This window comes from Lithobates pipiens, unplaced genomic scaffold, assembly GCF_037356315.1.
Source record: "Lithobates pipiens isolate NorthernLeopardFrog02 unplaced genomic scaffold, aLitPip1_a1.2 Scaffold_8, whole genome shotgun sequence".
NCBI lineage: Eukaryota > Metazoa > Chordata > Amphibia > Anura > Ranidae > Lithobates > Lithobates pipiens.
In genome coordinates this window covers 91,263,357-91,281,038 of record NW_027507903.1, presented here as the reverse complement: position 1 = coordinate 91,281,038, position 17,682 = coordinate 91,263,357, and the positions used below count along the sequence as shown (strand labels likewise).

General features: G+C 39.7%; 1 protein-coding gene across 2 annotated transcripts in view; it reads left to right on the top strand.

The window, feature by feature from the left end:
• THSD4 (thrombospondin type 1 domain containing 4) overlaps window positions 1-17,682 on the top strand; it is a 975,100-nt gene that overhangs the window by 318,268 nt on the left and 639,150 nt on the right. The window lies entirely within an intron of this gene.

Genomic DNA, 17,682 nt, shown 5'->3' with positions numbered 1-17,682 from the left:
ACTTTCACATTTTAAGAGAAAAAAACACAGCAAGAGAAGTAAAAAAATGGTGGCATGGCGTCTTCCGCCAGTCCTACTTTACTTCTGGTATGTCCTACGTCCACTCCCTACGCGTTAGGTCAGACCACGTGACTTCTTCCCCATGAAATTTTGGATTTTCCTTCATATTCATTTTCACTTTCAGAATTCACTGGGACAAATAAACAAATTTTCCCTAATAGCTAAAAGCTAAAGAGAACATTTTGCTTTAGACATTACTTTGTGGTTTATCTCCAGCCAAACCTTTTTTTCTTAGTTTTGAATTGAATGGGGAAGGCTTACAACATTTTGTTGGGTTTATGCTTCTATCCAAGGCTTCATTAGAGAGATTTATTCTATTTTTCTGTCTTGCTGGCAATGTTTTACCAGACAGGAAGTGAGCATGACTCTTTAACACCTTCCCGCTTTGCCTATAGCAACATGATGGCTGGGCGGGACTTTTGTCGTTCTGAGTGGACATCATATGGTGTCCTCCCAGAATGCAGATACAGGCGATGACTGATCACTATGCCGTTCTGCTGCCAGTACCATGTGATCGCAGTGACCAATTACAGCAAATCACATGATAATTGTAAACAATGGATGGTATTCATCTGTATACAATTGTGTTGCTAGCTGTGATTGCTTACAGTGATCACATGGTATAGATAGGACCAATCACAACCCATCTGTATCATGTGATTAGTTTTGCAAATCACAGTGAATCACAACAAAAGACACTAAATTAATCAGTTTCATTCAGTAAAAATGGTTGCTAATATCAATGAAATTCACTGTTATAAGCTATTATAATGTGTAAGAAAAAAAAAGAAAATCCAGATTACTTTCCTAGAATAGTACAGTGTTACTATGGTAACACTGTATTGCTCTGGCATCAGTGTTTTTTTTTTTTTTTTAAATCATTATTATTTAATTTTTTTTACATACTGTCACCAGTATACCTTGGACTGTCTACTTTCCAAAAAGGGGTAATTTGGGGGTATTCAAGAAATGAGATGGGTCATCAGTAAATCGGGATTGATCAATTTTCAGATATACATACCATAGATTGTGGTCTCTATAACTTTCCTTCAGACTGAATAATAAACACTGATTTGGGTCATTTTCACCAAGGGAATGTAGCAGAATACATTTTGAACTAACTTTAAGAAAAAAATATTATTTGCAAAATTAAAACATGTTTTTTTCAAGATTTTCTATCTTTTTTGTTTATTTAGCAAAAAATAAAAAACCCAGTGGTGATTAAATACCACCAAAACAAAAATCTCTTTTTTTATGGGTACAGTTTTGCATGACCGTGCAATTGCCATTCAAGGTGTGACGGCACTAAAAGCTGAAAATTAGATAAAAGTGTAACAGTCAATGCTTGAAGAAGGAACCAATTAGCTGTTCCAAAACGCATTGCATGTTAATGATATCACCAGTTTGCTGTCCCTTCTTGCTGGCGTCACTTCCTGGATCCGGCTTCAATGATTTCTCAGACACCCTGCTGTCTTCTCAGTATCCGGGAGAGTCGTGGCTTCCATCTGCCGGCCACTTCAGAATATGCTACCATAGGATATCCGTGAGACTCATTGGGACTACCAGACCCCTGGACCACCTGCCATATTACTAACATGATGCTTCTACCCATCCACCGTTTTGTACGTGTTTTTAACCCTTTTGGGACATATCACATTTTACTTCTGCACTTAGAGGTGCCTTTTTTTTATTTTTCAAATCAAAAATTAGCCTGGGCAAGAAGGGGGTAAAAGTGCCTGGTATTGCAGTGGTTAACAGCAACACAGACGGAATTACAAATATTTTTTTTCAATATAGGTTGGAACCCTGTTCAGATTTTCCCTTACTTCCTATCTAGTGAAGCTGTTGCCACAGTAAAGGAAGTGCTCTCCAACAGTGCTCCGGACAGCAATAATATCCCAACAGGAGTTGTAATCCTTCTCTACTCTATCCAAAACTAGAAAAAAAGTTCTTGGCTCCACATACACTTTGAGTAATAAATTTGACTTGCACAACTTAGATGATACCAATTTCCTCAATTATGTTAATTGTTTCAGTTTTAAGTATTGTATTGAGCAATAGAGCAATTCAGCTCATCTTAGTTGAGAATGCTGAAATGATTCTGTGACTCTTAAAATGCCAGACTCATTCATGGGCCAGGAACCAGACCGTATAATTGCCAGCCTTGATTTTTATGTGCAACACATCAGAAGGATGATCTGTTTCCCCAAACTACCTAAAAGCAACAGTCACATGGTAGGCTTCACTCAGACAATGATCAGTTTGTTTCGTTAGTAAATTAAACAATTGGTGCCACTGCCAGCTATAGTTTCATCTGCATTTCGTCTCTCCTTTTGAGCAGATTTATAGCACCTGAAAAAAATGTCATTATTGAAGCATGTATTGTTTCTGTTCCAAAACGTGGAACTTAATTGCAGATGGAATAAACTATATACCAGTACTATTGAAATGTCGCTGAGCCTACAATAAGATTCAGTCCTCAAATTTCTGCAGAGATTAAGTAAACCTGTACAATGTAATGACATTTGCAGAGTACGGTTTAAGAGAAAAAAATAATTTGTTAAAATTTTTACATTGTTTCGTAACGTTGTATATGATGCCTTCATGGAAAACACATGTAGGGGAGTCTTCACTCTAATGTGATCCACAAGACATATGTGTTTTATATTGCTAATACTTTCTCCACATCAAAGGTAAAGTCAGCTGGATGTCCAGTTTGGATGGAATCCCAGTTATCTCACTGCAGCTCAATGCGATTGAAGGACTTAGCCAGTGTCCTATGAATAATTCTTTATTACCCTAAAGTCTTTTATGGACCCGTTTATTTTATGTTAGTGGTAAAAATCAGGTCTAACAATCTGTATGAACATATGATTTTTTCATGGTTGTGATAAAAGTTCTGTAAACTTTTTATAATTTCTACTTGAATGGCTTCGTAAAATGTTATCTGATCTTTATCAAAGTCATGATAATAAATATGGGCTTCCCTAACACACAACATTTTTACACTGCCATATTTGTATTAAACATTGGCTTAAACAATCAAGGACATTAACGGAAAAGGTACAGGGACCTTTATATTTAGTAACTACGTGAATGCCCTTTGATGTAGAATCTTTACCAAATAGGTGCTGATACCTGGCTTATTGATAGATACACAGTTGACTTAGATGTATAACTTTGGAATGCCTTGTTTGGATAATTTGCTTTAGATTGCCCCACAGCATTTTAAAGTTTGCTTTCTTAAATATTGCATTTTTTGTGTTGTAGCCACTCTGTTGTTGATTTACACCTGTGTTGTGTATTATTATCTTGCTGCATGACCCTATTTCTTTTAAGTTTTAGATCATACTGTAGATATCCTGAAGTGATGTTACAGTTCCTAATACAGCTAGAATTGATAAAATTATAGCTAAAGGAAAAACATTTTTGTTTAGATTTGGGTAGAGTGGTGAGGGGATAGAACCTCTGGTTTCTATTGCCCTTTGTGTCTCTGTTAGGCTGCTTTCACACTGGGGCAGTATTCAGGTGTTACAGCGCTAAAAATAGCGCCTGTGTAGCGCCTGAAAAAAACCGGCCCCTTTAACTCCAGTGTGAAAGCCGGAGGGCTTTCACACTGGGGCGGTGCGCTGGCAGGACAGTGAAAAAAGTCCTGTTAGCCGCATCTTTGCAGCGGTGAAGGAGCGGTGTATTCACCGCTCCTAAACCGCTCCTACCCATTGAAATCAATGGGACACCGCGGCAATACTGCCGGCAAAGCGCGCTTTGCGGGCGGGTTTAACCCTTTTTCGGCCGCTAGCGGGGGTTAAAACCACCCCGCTAGCACCCGCAGACCGCCGCTAAAACAACGGTAAAGCACCGCTAAAAATAGCGGCACTTTACCGCCGACGCTGCTCCCGCCCCAGTGTGAAAGCAGCCTTAGGGAGATAAATCCAGTTGTGTTAATCACCACTGTCATTGGGAATGAAAGTGAGGGTAAATGCATATTTTTGTGCTTCCACCATAACCATAGAAATAAAGTGGAAATTTTGGAAATGAGGACAGTTGTTGTTATAAAAATTATAGAGGGCATTTCACATACATTGGAAAGATATGCTTTCAAGTCTTTTTGAGTCTACAAGACGGAGTGTGGGAAAATCTCCGAAAACGAAACACCAATGGCTAAAAAAAAAAAAAAAAAAAAAAAAACACAGCAGTTTTAACCGTTCCTTCTATCAGCACAACAGGCAGACACAATTATTTATATGGCATGAAATTATGTATTGTACGCTGTATTTTGAGTTCTCAAAACAATGTTGTGTGCAGTCAGATATCCAGTTGGACTCTAGAATGGGATAGACAGGAAAACATTTTTTGGTGGAAAACAATGATTTCCCCTTTTGTAACTGCTCACAAACACCGATGTTGTTTAGTGAATTACTTTTGTAGTTTCATGAGCACATACACATGCAAATTCTTAGGTTCCCCCCAAGATTATTTGTTTCTGCTTTGAAACTTCTTCAGCTTGCCTTTGCACGCATCTTTGTAGGATGCCTTCTCCTATACAGTTGTGCTGATTTTCAGTTGTTTTTCAGCCCTGTCTCCCTTAGCATATCTTCTTCTGAGATCTTCTGAAATCTCTCGATTTGTAGAATTCTGTTGTCAAGAGCAAACAATCAAGTAACCAAAATTATGTTTTTTTTTTTTATATGGCTCCGCAATTTGACTATTTGACCCAGACCAACCTAAAACTATAGCAAAGAAGGTTGTGTTTGTTCCTGCCCAATTCTAAATACGGAGACTTCAAGAAGTTGACACGATGTCAAAATAACGTACTTACACTGGTTGCATTTAAAAATACATTTACAGATGTATTATTGATTACAGAGCTTCATTAAAAGTTATATGGTCTCACTTTCACTTTTATGACATCAGCTACATATGTAATAACAATACAAACAATTGTTTTTTTTCTGACAATCCAACATAAACTTACTTGAATAATCTCCTTTCATGTTTTGTCTGCTGATCATCACTTTTCACAACTTCATGGTTTCCCTGAATGCTTTGTGGCTTCTGCTCTGCTTTTTATTTTCAATTTCTAGTAAATGTGTGGGGAATCTTTACAAAGTAAGTTTATAAACTCCAAGATTGGTCAGATTTAATAGGAGTAAGTAATGCCGCGTACACACGATTGGAATTTCAGCCAGCAAAAGACCTATGAAAGCTTTTCATTGGAAAATGTGACCGTGTGTATGCTCCATCGAAATTTAGCTGGCCAAATTCCCGCCAGCAAAAATTTGAGAGCATGTTCTCAATTTTTCAGACGGAAAAACTTTATTTTCCCGGAAATTCCAATTGTGTGTATGCAGTTCCGACACGTAAAAACTCACGCATGCTCATATTCAACTACGAGATGGAAGCTATTGGCTACTGGGTATTGAACTTCCTGTTTCCATCCCTGTAGTATGTGTTGTACGTCACCGTGTTCTTGGCGGTCGGAATTTGGTGTGACTGTGTGTATGCAAGACAGCTTGAGCGAAATACCGTTGGAATTCCGTCGGTAAAACCATCAGAGCTTTATCTGACCAAAATTCAGATCGTGTGTATGTGGCATTAGAAATATATTAGCCACTGAATCTGATCCTTGCCACATTGAACCTAAATCTTTATGTATACCGTTTAAATTGAAATCTGATTTCTATCCAGTGGGTTCACATGGCAAGAATATGGGTTTATTTCAGAGATTGATCGAGATGGATCTGACTCACCTGCCCAAAAATCTGCAGCACAGGGTATGCAGGATAATCTCATAATCTCATTTCTCAGTAGATGAGAAAATAATATTAAAATTCCAATAGTCATTATGGACAGCGAGGCTTATAGGATTGCGTCCAGTCATCAGTTGTCTGACCTCGCCATATAAACCCGTCGTTGTGGGGTCACCTCTAAATCATTTACCAAGGAACTCTCATTTCTATTAGATAGAGGGATCACAGTCTGCATTTTTTCAAAAAAGGATTGAGACATGTTCATCCCAGAACATCCCATCAGACCCATCTTCCACTTTCTACCTAAAGTTCATAAAAGATGTAGTCCCCTAACAGGCAGACCAATTGTAGCTGGTATAGGCTCACTTAATTAACATTTAGGCCAATGGATTGACCACCAGTTAAAGCCTTTAGTGATTACACTGCCGGGTTATTTGAGGGACACAAAACATCTAATTAAACTCAGGGACTTCAAATGGAATGATGGATGTAGATGGGTGACATGCGATGTTACATGTCCCTATTCATGCATCCCTCATTCCTTGGGACTGAGAGCAGGGTCATTCTTTTTGTCTAAATACAGTGGCTATTCCTTGCCCTATCAGGAGTTCATTTTACAGTGTTTAGAATACTTACACACAATTACTTCATGTTTGATGGCGACTATTACCTGCAGAAATGCAGGGCCTTGATGGGAGCCAAATTTTCACCCTCCCTTGCCAATCTCTACATGGGATGGTGGGAGAGGTCCCGCATTTCTTCATGTAATAGCCCCGTCGCACTGATACCTCCTTCTACTGTTGCTATATAGATAACCTGCTATTCAAAGCCTCAGATAGCACTGGTAGCTTGGATAATTGGTTGTCATACCCAAATGTCAATGATTTAAATCTAAGATTCACTGGCGACAGCAGCTCAACGTCCATTAACTATTTGGATGTCCATTTAGAAGGTAGAGATGGTAAGGTGAAAACAAGATTTTTTTAGGAAACCTGCAACAGGTAACACGCTTTTACATGCAGACTCAAGTCACCCGAAACATACCCTGAGAGAAATTCCTGTAGGACAATTTTTGAGATTGAAAAGAATTTGCAGTGAGGACACAGATTACAGACATGAAGCAGAGGCTATGTTGAGACGTTTCAAAGACGGGGTTATCCTAGTACTATCTTGCATAGAGCTATGAACATTGCTGCAAACACCCCATGAGAACATCTATTGAAAGATAAAAGAAGCAATAGAAAAAGGAATTACACTCTCTAAAACCATGTTTTCTCTACATATAGTACCCTACCCTATAGTAATCAGTACAACAAGATAAAAAATATCGTTTTGAAATATTTACCAACTTTATCCAATGACCCCATTTACCCTGAACTTTTGTCTAAAGGCGTAAAAACCATAACACGCAGAGCCCCCACTTTGAGTAGAACCCTGTCACCCAGCTTACATACAAGTAAGCACCCACAACAGCATTGGCTGCAATTTAAAGGCACCTTCTGCTGTGGATCAAACAGGTGTCTGCGCTGTAAACATATTTCAAAGGGAGATACCATACAAGCAATGGCCTCTTTCATAAACTGTGACACTAAATACTTGGTATACAACATTACATGTAAGTCATGCCACATACAGTATGTAGGTCAAATGACACGTAGGTTGCATGATTGGTTTCAAGAGTGTGTATATGTGTGTGTGTGTGTGTGTGTGTGTATATATATATATATATATATATATATATATATATATATATATATATATATATATATATAGGCATGGCCGAAATTGTTGGCACCCTCAAAATGTTTCCAGAAAATCAAGTATTTCTCACAGAAATGTATTTCAGTAACACATGTTTTGCTATACACATGTTTATTGTCTTTGTGTGTATTGGAACAAAACAAAAAAGGGAGGAAAAAAAGCAAATTGGACATAATGTCACATAACACTGCAAAAATGGGCTGGTCAAAATTTTTGCCACCCTTAACTTAATATTTGGTTGCACACCCTTTGGAAAAAATAACTTAAATCAGTCGCTTCCTATAACCATCAATAAGCTTCTTATACCTCTCACCCGGAAAATTCCTTTGCAAACTGCTCCAGGTCTCTCTTTTTGGAAGGGCATCTTTTCCCAACAGCAATTTTAACATCTCTCCACAGGTGTTCAATGAGCTTTAGATCTGGACCTATTGCTGGTCACCTTAGAACTCTCCAGCGCTTTGTTGCCATTCATTTCTGGGTGTTTTTTGACGTATGTTTGTGGTCATTGTCCTGCTGGAACATCCAAGATCTTGGACGTAAACCCAGCTTTCTGACACTGGGCTCTACAGTGCGACCCAAAATCCTTTGGTAAACCTCAGATTTCATTCAAGGCACCCAGTGCCAGAGGCAGCAAAACAACCCCAAAACATCATTGAACCTCCACCATATTTCACTGTGGGTACTGTGTTCTTTTCTTTGTAGGCCTCATTCCATTTTCGGTGAACAGTAGAAGGATGTGCTTTACCAAAAAGCTCTATCTTGGTCTCATCTGTCCACAAGACTTTTTCCCAGAAGGATTTTGGCTTACTCAAGTACATTTGGGCAAACTGTAGTCTGTGTCAGCAGTGGGGTCCTCCTGGGTCTCATATCGTTTAATTTTATTTAAATGTCGACGGATAGTTTGTGTTGACACTCATGCTCCCTGAGCCTGCAGGACAGCTTGAATTTCTTTTAGAACTTGTTTGGGGCTGCTTTTCCACTATCCGGACTATGACTTGCAACCTTTAATACATTTTTCTCTTCCGTCCACACCCAGAGAGATTAGCTACAGTGCCATGGGTTGCAAACTTCTTGATAAAGTTGTGCAGTGTGGACAAAGGAAAATCTAGATCTCTGGAGATGGACTTGTAACCTTGAGATTTTTTATATTTTTTCCACAATTTTGGTTCTCAAGTCCTCAGACAGTTCTCTTCTCTTTCTGTTGTCCAAGCTTAGTGTGGCACACACAGACACACAATGCAAAGACTAAGTGAACTTCTCTCCTTTTTATCTGCTTTCAGGTGTGATCGTTATATTGCCCACACCTGTTACTTGCCCCAGGTGAGTTTAAAGGATTATCACATGCTTGAAACAATCTTATTTATCCACAATTTTGAAAGGGTGCCAAGAATTTTGACCAGCCCATTTTTGGAATTTTGTGTGACGTTATGTCCAATTTGCTTTTTTTCTGGGGTGACAACAATTTCGGCCATGACTGTATATTGAATTTTTTGGCATTAATGGCAATTTTTGCAGGTGTTACTACAAACATGTTTTTCCTCCAGAAATAATGAAACTGTATACATATGTTTATACATAGTATATGTTTTCACCTTTTTGTTTGCCTTTTTTGCTGTTTTTGCTTTCTATGTTTTTAGATGTATATATTTGTCATCAGCAATTGTACAAACCATGAAATGTATACATATTGTAGTAGCAATTTGGGCTTTATCATTTAAAGTCGCATCAAAGTGGCAACAACATGTGAGACACGGGCCTCGGCAGATCTGATATTGATCTAATCAGAGCCGAGCTTCCATGTGTAGTGACTATCCACTAATTCTCCGGCTGTTCAATTATTCAATTAAACCCACCTCGTTTACTCTGCAAAAAATGTATTGGCATGTGCATATAAATTCCTGTCTATATTGCCTAAAGAGTCAGCTATGCGTAAGCACCAGTAGTTACAGTGTGAAACATGTCAGCTGTTGATTTCATCTTTTCCTGTATGGTTTTTAACCAATAAAGAAATTGTTGTTGGAGTGCGGCCATCCGGATTGAATTCTTTTCTATATGCTACATTGCATACTGAGCCAGCCCCATTATTTGAGGAGAAGATTTTCTGTGACCCGGACACCTAGAGCGGGTTCTTTTCCAAGTTAGAAATACAGTTGAGCCACAAAAAGCTTGGTGAGGCATGTCAAGGTGTTGTTGGGCATATTGTAACCAGGCTTTTTTGTGGCGCAGTAAAGGCTTATTTCTGGCAACTAGACCATGCAGATAATTTTTGTTCAAGTATCCATCGTATAGTGTGTTGCCTAAAAACAACCACACCATTTTTATTTCCCCCCAAGGTTACGTCTGAGTTTTTCTTTGTATAATTCCTCTGGCAGTTGTGGCTGCAATCTTTCTTGGTCTACCTGACCTTGGCTTGGTACAAATTTTCCACTTCTTAATTAAGGGATTAACAGTATTTTCTGGCAAATTTAGGGCTTAGATATATTTAGATATCTTTTTATTTCTATCATTATAAATTTCAATTACCTGTTACGCATGTCTTTTGATAGTTATTTTCTGCTCTTCATGGCTCAGTTTCCGGCCTGCTCAGTGCACTCATGTGAGAGCTACAAACTCATTGACAGCTGATACACAGACAAGAATTGCAATTTCAAAAGCCACAGATGTAGGAAATTAATTGTTAATTGCCATTTTAATCTGTGTGTGTCACCATTTGTGCCTGCACCAAGGCCAAACATTCCAGGGTATGTATACTTTTGATCAGGGTGATTTCTGTTATCATTAGGATTTAAAAATGAGCCAAACAACTATGTGATAATAAATAGCTTCATATGACCACTATCCTTAAATAAAAGTTTTTTTAGGCATGATCTGTCATATTTTCAATACTAATGCCAACATTTCATGATATCTACCAGGGTGTGCTTACATTTGAGCACAACTGCAGTTTAAATAAAATGTGGAAATTAATATATAATTTTACATTTTGACCACTTTAATTTGTGTCTTTTATATCTGCTCATAGTTTAGCTTTAAATAAACAGCAAGATGGAAATGTATAAAAAAGACTGAACTGGTCCTGTTTTATTAAAAAAAAAAAAAAAAGTTGGTCATAGCAACTACATAGATGTAGTCATTGTTTTAATGTGGGTGTGACAATGAAGGGAAGAGCCTGATCTTTTCCCATTGGGCTTAGCAAGATTTTTTGCTTTCAGACATTTTCCTTTCAGACAGTTTACAGACACTTCCATACATGAGGCTCATTGTTACAGATTTTACAGCTACATATATAGATCAGAATATACAGTTAGCTTTCATATGACAGTCAGTGCTAAGATAAATAGATTCTACATAATGTTTTACAGTTTCTGTGCAGCCTCACCTTGGTTGCCATAATAGTAAAATACACAGTTTAGCTGTTTTAGGATCCAGGTGGTTCCCTGGTTCATTTACTAGCAGATGATGCAATAATTGTAACATATCCCAAACACTTGTAGTGGTTAAATATAATGGTGATACCCTCCCCCCACACCCATGATATGTATATAACAATTTAACTTATCATATCAATGATAGCTATGAATGACATGTAGTTTGCTAGTTTACATAATGTAGATGTGTGGTTTATGTACATCAGTAACAAATGTGCTATTCTCCAAAAAGAGAAGGGGTGAATGCCATGGCTACTACAGTACATGGAAGGAACACTTTACATTTTAGCATACAAATACTGAAACACACTGGAACTATGTAAGTGTTTTGGCAGTAAAATGTCAAATTTACTGAACAAAAAATTATGCAAATCACAAAAGGTCAAGTTTAGTCATTTAATAATGGCAATCATTTCTGATCTTTTCCCAAGTTTATTTACTGTATATCCAACTTCCATCAATAGAAAGGGCTTCTGTGTACATGCATTGACAGCTTGTAATTGGGATTGCTTGGGTTTACCTGCCACCACTTTTGAGAAAACTGATTTCAGATTCAATAAAAAGGGGGACACTCTTTTAGAGCACTTTTTTGTCCACTTTACTGCATAAGGATAGGAACTTTGCTAAAGGTGTCAGACTGTAAGGCCTCATGCACACAGGATGTTTTGCCAACTCTCCTAGAAGCCTTTCCTCCCGGTAGCAGTGTTGCCTGATGTTTGTAAAAATGTGTAACGTGTTTAAGCATGTTTACAGGCATCAAGCACTTGGGTGTTCATTCGTTTCATAGGCCAGAATAATTGGATTGACGCTCAGGCACTAATCACGACTATTAGGCTTTTTCTCTGCCTTTAAACTCCTCTGAAAGCCTATGCCCTTGTACACATGATCGGAGATTCCGACGGAATGTGTCAGATCGGAGCGTTTTGTCGGATATTCCGACTGTGTGTGGTATGCATCGGACTATTTCCGTCGGAATATCCGTCGGACCAAATTTTCCAACTTGCTGGAAATATTTTCCGAAAAAATGCTCAAGTCGGACATACTCCGATCATGTGTAGAGAATTCCGATCGGACAAAGTGTCACGCATGCTCAGATCAAATTCCTAAATCAAAGCTATTGGCTACTAGCCTGAACATAGTCCCGTCGTAATGAAATAACGGCATCACGTTGAATTTTCAGACAACTTCGTCCGTCCGTGTGTATACAACAGTTTCGGACAAAATCCGGATTTGGTTGTCGGAATCTCCGACCGTGTGTACAAGGGCTTATTATGCATGGAAGTAACATGCAGGGGCATTTAGAGGCAGGAAAAGGAAAATGCCAGACGCTCCTAGGAGCAGTCCAGTGTGCATGAGGCCTAATGCTGGTGAGAGGTATCAGATGGCAGATGGATGTTTACAAACTGTTTAATTGCTAAACCTTTTGTCCTCTACCAAGTTAGCATATAGTTATGGATGCCTAAAGAGATCCTCTGGTCAAAACAACAGGCGTCATGACAAATTAAAGCCTACGTTTATTTTATTTTTTTCAAATCAGCACAAAGGATGGTACTTATTTTGGATGAAAAGTGTGCCTTGAACTGATTTTAGTGAAAATCCAAAGTCCTCTGGCCACCTTTATACAAGCATCTGTAATCATCTAGTGCTGTGGCGGTTAATATAGCTGCTGGGCTCTTTTCACCGGACCCGCCATAGGGGACAATTGTTAGTGAAAAAACACAAGAGGCAAAAGGTGAGGAAGCATGGTTCGGTGCCACTGTCAACCTATATGCGCATCTACAAGAAGGGTGATATTGTGGACATCAAGGGTACAGGCACAATCCAGAAAGGTATGCCACACAAGTGCTACCATGGCAAGACTGGCCGCATCTACAATGTCACACAACATGCTTTTGGAATAATTGTGAACAAACAAGTCAAAGGTAAGATTCTTGCCAAGAGAATCAATGTCCGTGTAGAGCACATCCACCACTCAAAGAGCAGAGGCAGTTTCCTGCAATGTGTGAAGGAAAATGAGAGGAAGAAAATGGAAGCCCAGGAGAACGGCACCTGGGTGGAGCTAAAACGTCAGCCAGCCCAACCAAGTAAAGCTCACTTTGTCCGAATATTTGGAAAGGAACCTGAGCTTCTTGAGCCAATTCCATATGAGTTCATTGCATAAAGTACTGCTATTAAAAAATACCTTTCTCAAAAAAAAAAAATACAGCTGCTGGACTTGTCATAGGTACTTGTCAAGAGAATCACCTATGCCAGCCCTTTTGGCCCCCTCCTTTATTCATACAAGGTGTACCATAGCTTCCTTAAATGAAAAGTGCTCTTTGAATGGAGGAGGCAGACCTTTCATTCATCTGCCTGTCCTTCTGTTAATATAGCAATTTTCATCCTCCACTGGTTTCCTGCACTGAAAATACCAGTAAAAATGTGCTTTCCCCTTAAAATAATGATTCATATATTATATGGGTCATATAAACCTTTGTTCCCTTCCTGGGGTCCAGAACTTGCTGGCATTATTCACTTCCAAGCACCACTCAAGGCAAACAAAACAAGTAACACATAGTATATACCGCTTTAAAACACATTTATTAAAAGCTCTTAAAACCAAACTAACATTAATCAGTGCACCTGTTTCTCAGTACACACAGGACAACTGCATCATAATAAGCTTTTTTTGCTCTTGTATACTGCCTTATTCACCATAAAAACCTGTAATCCTGACCACTTCCTGGTCCATGTGCGATGATGTCACTAAAACCCGCTGCTTGAGTATAGGGGGGGAAGAGGAGTTTGGATTTCAACAAAAACAGCAGCCAGCAGCACGTAGGACACTTCTTATTCAATACAAGTGCCATCTCCTTTGCCCTTTTGATAAAAAATAAAATAAAAAAATAAACTTTGACTTTAATAGCAAAAGCTGTTAAGCAGTGCAAATATCACTTCAAGGCGTCCCTGGAGTCAGTGGGATGTCAGCTAGCGCATCATGCTCATGCTTCTCCACCACAGGATTTCTTTAAAATAGAACTGTGGCCAAGCTATGGATATTCAAATATTTACATAGTCTTAAAATGTAGTAAATATTCTGAACTACGGTCAGCGGTAAAAAAATTTAATTAGAGTGAATCATGTTTATGATATAAGGCTTGTTTAGTCTAATAGATTGTAATGTTACTTGTATTTATGTCTTTGTGCACAGGAGACACCCCCATGCTACTCTTATATTTGGCAAAGAATGACTGAAAAAAAATCAGGCAAAGCTAATAAATGTTCTCCCTAAGACTTTATGCCTGAATGTTTCTCGTGGAGCTAAATCAGGGCCTGTATATGGGTGGGATAGGATGATATATGAGTGGCTGGCTGTCCGTTTTCCTTTTAAGCATAGAAAGCTGAATAGTGAAAGGTTGGTGAGGTTGGGTAGCTCCCATGGTGTGTAACAACACCTGCAATCACTTGAAAGGTCATGTATATGCTTAGCAGGATTTCAGTTACTTGTAGAAAAGCTAAGCTAGTGGGTGCAGGGGTATTCAATGCAATCTCTAGGCACAGCGTAGCAACACCTGCTAAAAACTTGGAACAAAATCAGAATTAAACAGCTATGTTACATCTCTTTTAAGAGTTTCCATTTTAACCGTAAAGCTGAGTCTAGCTCAACCACCTTCACATGATATATACAGTGCCTTGAAAAAGTATTTACGCCCCTTGAAATTTTTTATATTTTGTCACGTTAGAACCAAAAATCGAAATGCACTTTATAAGGATTTTATGTAATGGACCAACACAAAGTGGCACATTAGTGTGACGTTTAACCTCCCTGGCGGTATGATTCAGTGTGGAATAAGGTGCTGAAAGCGGTACAATTATTTTGCATGGAAATCTGGCTTTTATTTTGTAGTCCTGTAATTCTTAGGAATAACGCTCTGAAATCTCTTCAAACCAGAGTCTAGCGGACATCCCGGGTATGATAAAGTTTATAATATAATAAAGAATAATAAAAATTATTCAATAATGTAATCAAATCCAAAAAAAAATGAAAAAGGGACATGTTTTGGTTGCTATGGACAATCTCCCAATTACAAGCAGTAAAAAACAGTATTTATAATATAAAAGTGCATGCAGGGCATTGCACAAACCACTAGGGACAAAGGGGGTGTGTATTTTTTACTACAGCACTGTAATCTGTAAGATTACAGTGCTGTGTGTGTTTTGTGTCTTTTTACATTTTTGAATTTGCCGCCGTTCTCCGCTCCCGTGCGTCGTAACGTCGCAGGGAACGGAGCTCGGCGGCATTCGGCACTGTGAATCGAGCGCAGGACGGCTCGATCACACAGCGCGGCGGACATCGCTGGATCCAGGGGACAAGGTAAGTAACGTTACCTGTGTCATCCCCTGCATCGAGCGGTGCAAGCCCGAGTCTGGCTCGGGGTTACCGCTATTGTAATGAAAATCCCAACCCGAGCCAGACTCGGGATTACCGCTGAGGAGGTTAAAGGAAATGATAAATTGTTTTCACGTTTTTTGGCAAATAAATATGTGAAAAGTGTGGCGTGCATTTTTATTCAACCCCCATAATTCAATACTTTGTAGAACCACCTTTCGCTGCAATTACAGCTGCAAGTCTTTTTAGGTATGTCTCTACCAGCTTTGCACATCTAGAGTGACATTTGTGCCCATTCTTCCTTGCAAAATAGCTCGAGCTCTGTCAGACTGGATGGAGAGCATCTGTAAATAGCAATTTTCCAGTCTTGCCACAGATTCTCAATTGAGTTTAGCTCTGGAATTTGACTGGGCCATTCTAACACATGAATATATGCTTTTGATTAAAACCATTCCATTGTAGCTTGGTTAGGGTCGTTGCCCTGCTGGGAGATGAATCTCTGCTCCAGTTTAAAGTCTTATTTTCTTCTAAGATTGTCCTGTATTTGACTCCATTCATCTTCCCATTTTCGGAGTGCACAGCTAATAGTTGTCCTGTGGACAGATTTTCCCACCTGAGCTGTGGATTTCGGCAGGCCCTCCAGACCTAACACGGGCCTCTTGGCTGCTTCTCTGTTTATTGCTCTCCTTGCCCGGGTTGTCAGTTTAGGTGGACGGCCATGTCTTCCAGTTGTGCCATACTCTTTCCATTTACCCCAGAAGACGAGGTGGCCATTCAGAAAGCTCTGCATGACTCGTGCATGCACAGTAGGAAACTGGTTGTGAAGCCTGAAGTCTCCACTGTCTGTTTCCCTTAGTTGTAATGGCGGCACCTGCACCCGAGCCGGTGGACAAATAGGCCCAGGAGGCTGACATTGCGGGCTCCCTGGACAGGCAAGTATTAAAAGTCAGCAGCTACAGTACTTGCAGCTGCTGACTTAAAAAAAAAAGAGGCTGAAACTGCTTTAGGCGTTCTATTTATTCATTAAAGTTGTAGATATGAACTTCCTCAGGCGCATGATACTTAAAAAAATGCTAAGCAATTTTTACTGTAATGCATTCACAGTATTAAGGTAAAAAATGTCCCAGTACATTTGTAAGCCCTCTGTCCCAAAACATGTTTTACGTCCTTTACTGCTGTTGCCTCTGGGTTCCATCACACTTACAAACTTCCTCACTGTAAAGTCTAGCCAAGGGTTTTGGGAGTGACAGGCTGCTGCAGTTGTCATTCAGTTTGGTGTAGAGAGGAGTATGGGTGTGGCTTGCTGGTCACTGCGTGTGTCTCTGGATGCACACAGCTCAGCGAAGCCAGGAGCCCACATGGGTGTCTCCTTAGCAGCTGGCTAGCTAAAGAACGCACTCACTAACAGGAAGGTGGGGGTCAGTGCCGGTTGATGCTCCATTTTTTGGGGGGGCAGCAAAAAAAGCCCCCCACCAGCTCCGTTTGCCCTCCCTGGTCTCAAGGCCATCGGCCTCCAAACTTACCCCATCCAGGTCCCAGGTGGCTTCCCCCGCTTCTCCTCCTGGCCAATCCGGTCGCTTCTCCTCCCGGCCAATCCAGTCGCTTCTCCTCCCGGCCAATCCAGTCGCTTCTCCTCCCGGCCAATCCAGTCGCTTCTCTTCCCGGTCAATCAGGTCTCAAGACTCGCTTCCTGTTATAATTGGCTGGGAGAAGAAGTAGGAAAACAATAGTGAATGTTGATTCGCTATTGTCACAAGTGAGTAGGCTCAGGGTGCAGTGCTCTGTTCCCCAAGCCCACCCTTTTTGAAGTCAATTAGAGCCTCCATGAAGCCTAGCCACGTGCTTTGCAAAAAAAAAAAAAACCTGTGCCCCACATGGAGATTAGGGGCTGGACAAATAGAGATTGGCGGGCAGCACCCCTGCGCTCCTTATGGACGGGCCATTGCTGGTGGGAGCAGCAGTCTGTTTACCAGCTAGAAGAAGTGGTGTACAACATATTCATAGAATAGGACCAATGTTATAAAGTTAGTCTGGATGTCTTCTTGAAAAAAAACAAAAAACATGGGTTTTGTATTACACTTTAATATCATATTGTTTCCAATAAACAATGTTATATATACAGTATGTGAACCCTTGCTAAAAGTCACGGATAATACATCTGTCGCCACTCATCGGCCTCCATAGTAATTTGCACATTTCTCTGTGGGGTTATTCGAACATGCATAATGTAGTATTAAAAGGTAGACATCTCTATAAACATTAGGTGAGAAGAACTCTAAAGTTTATAGTTCATCTGAAATCAATTTAGATAACA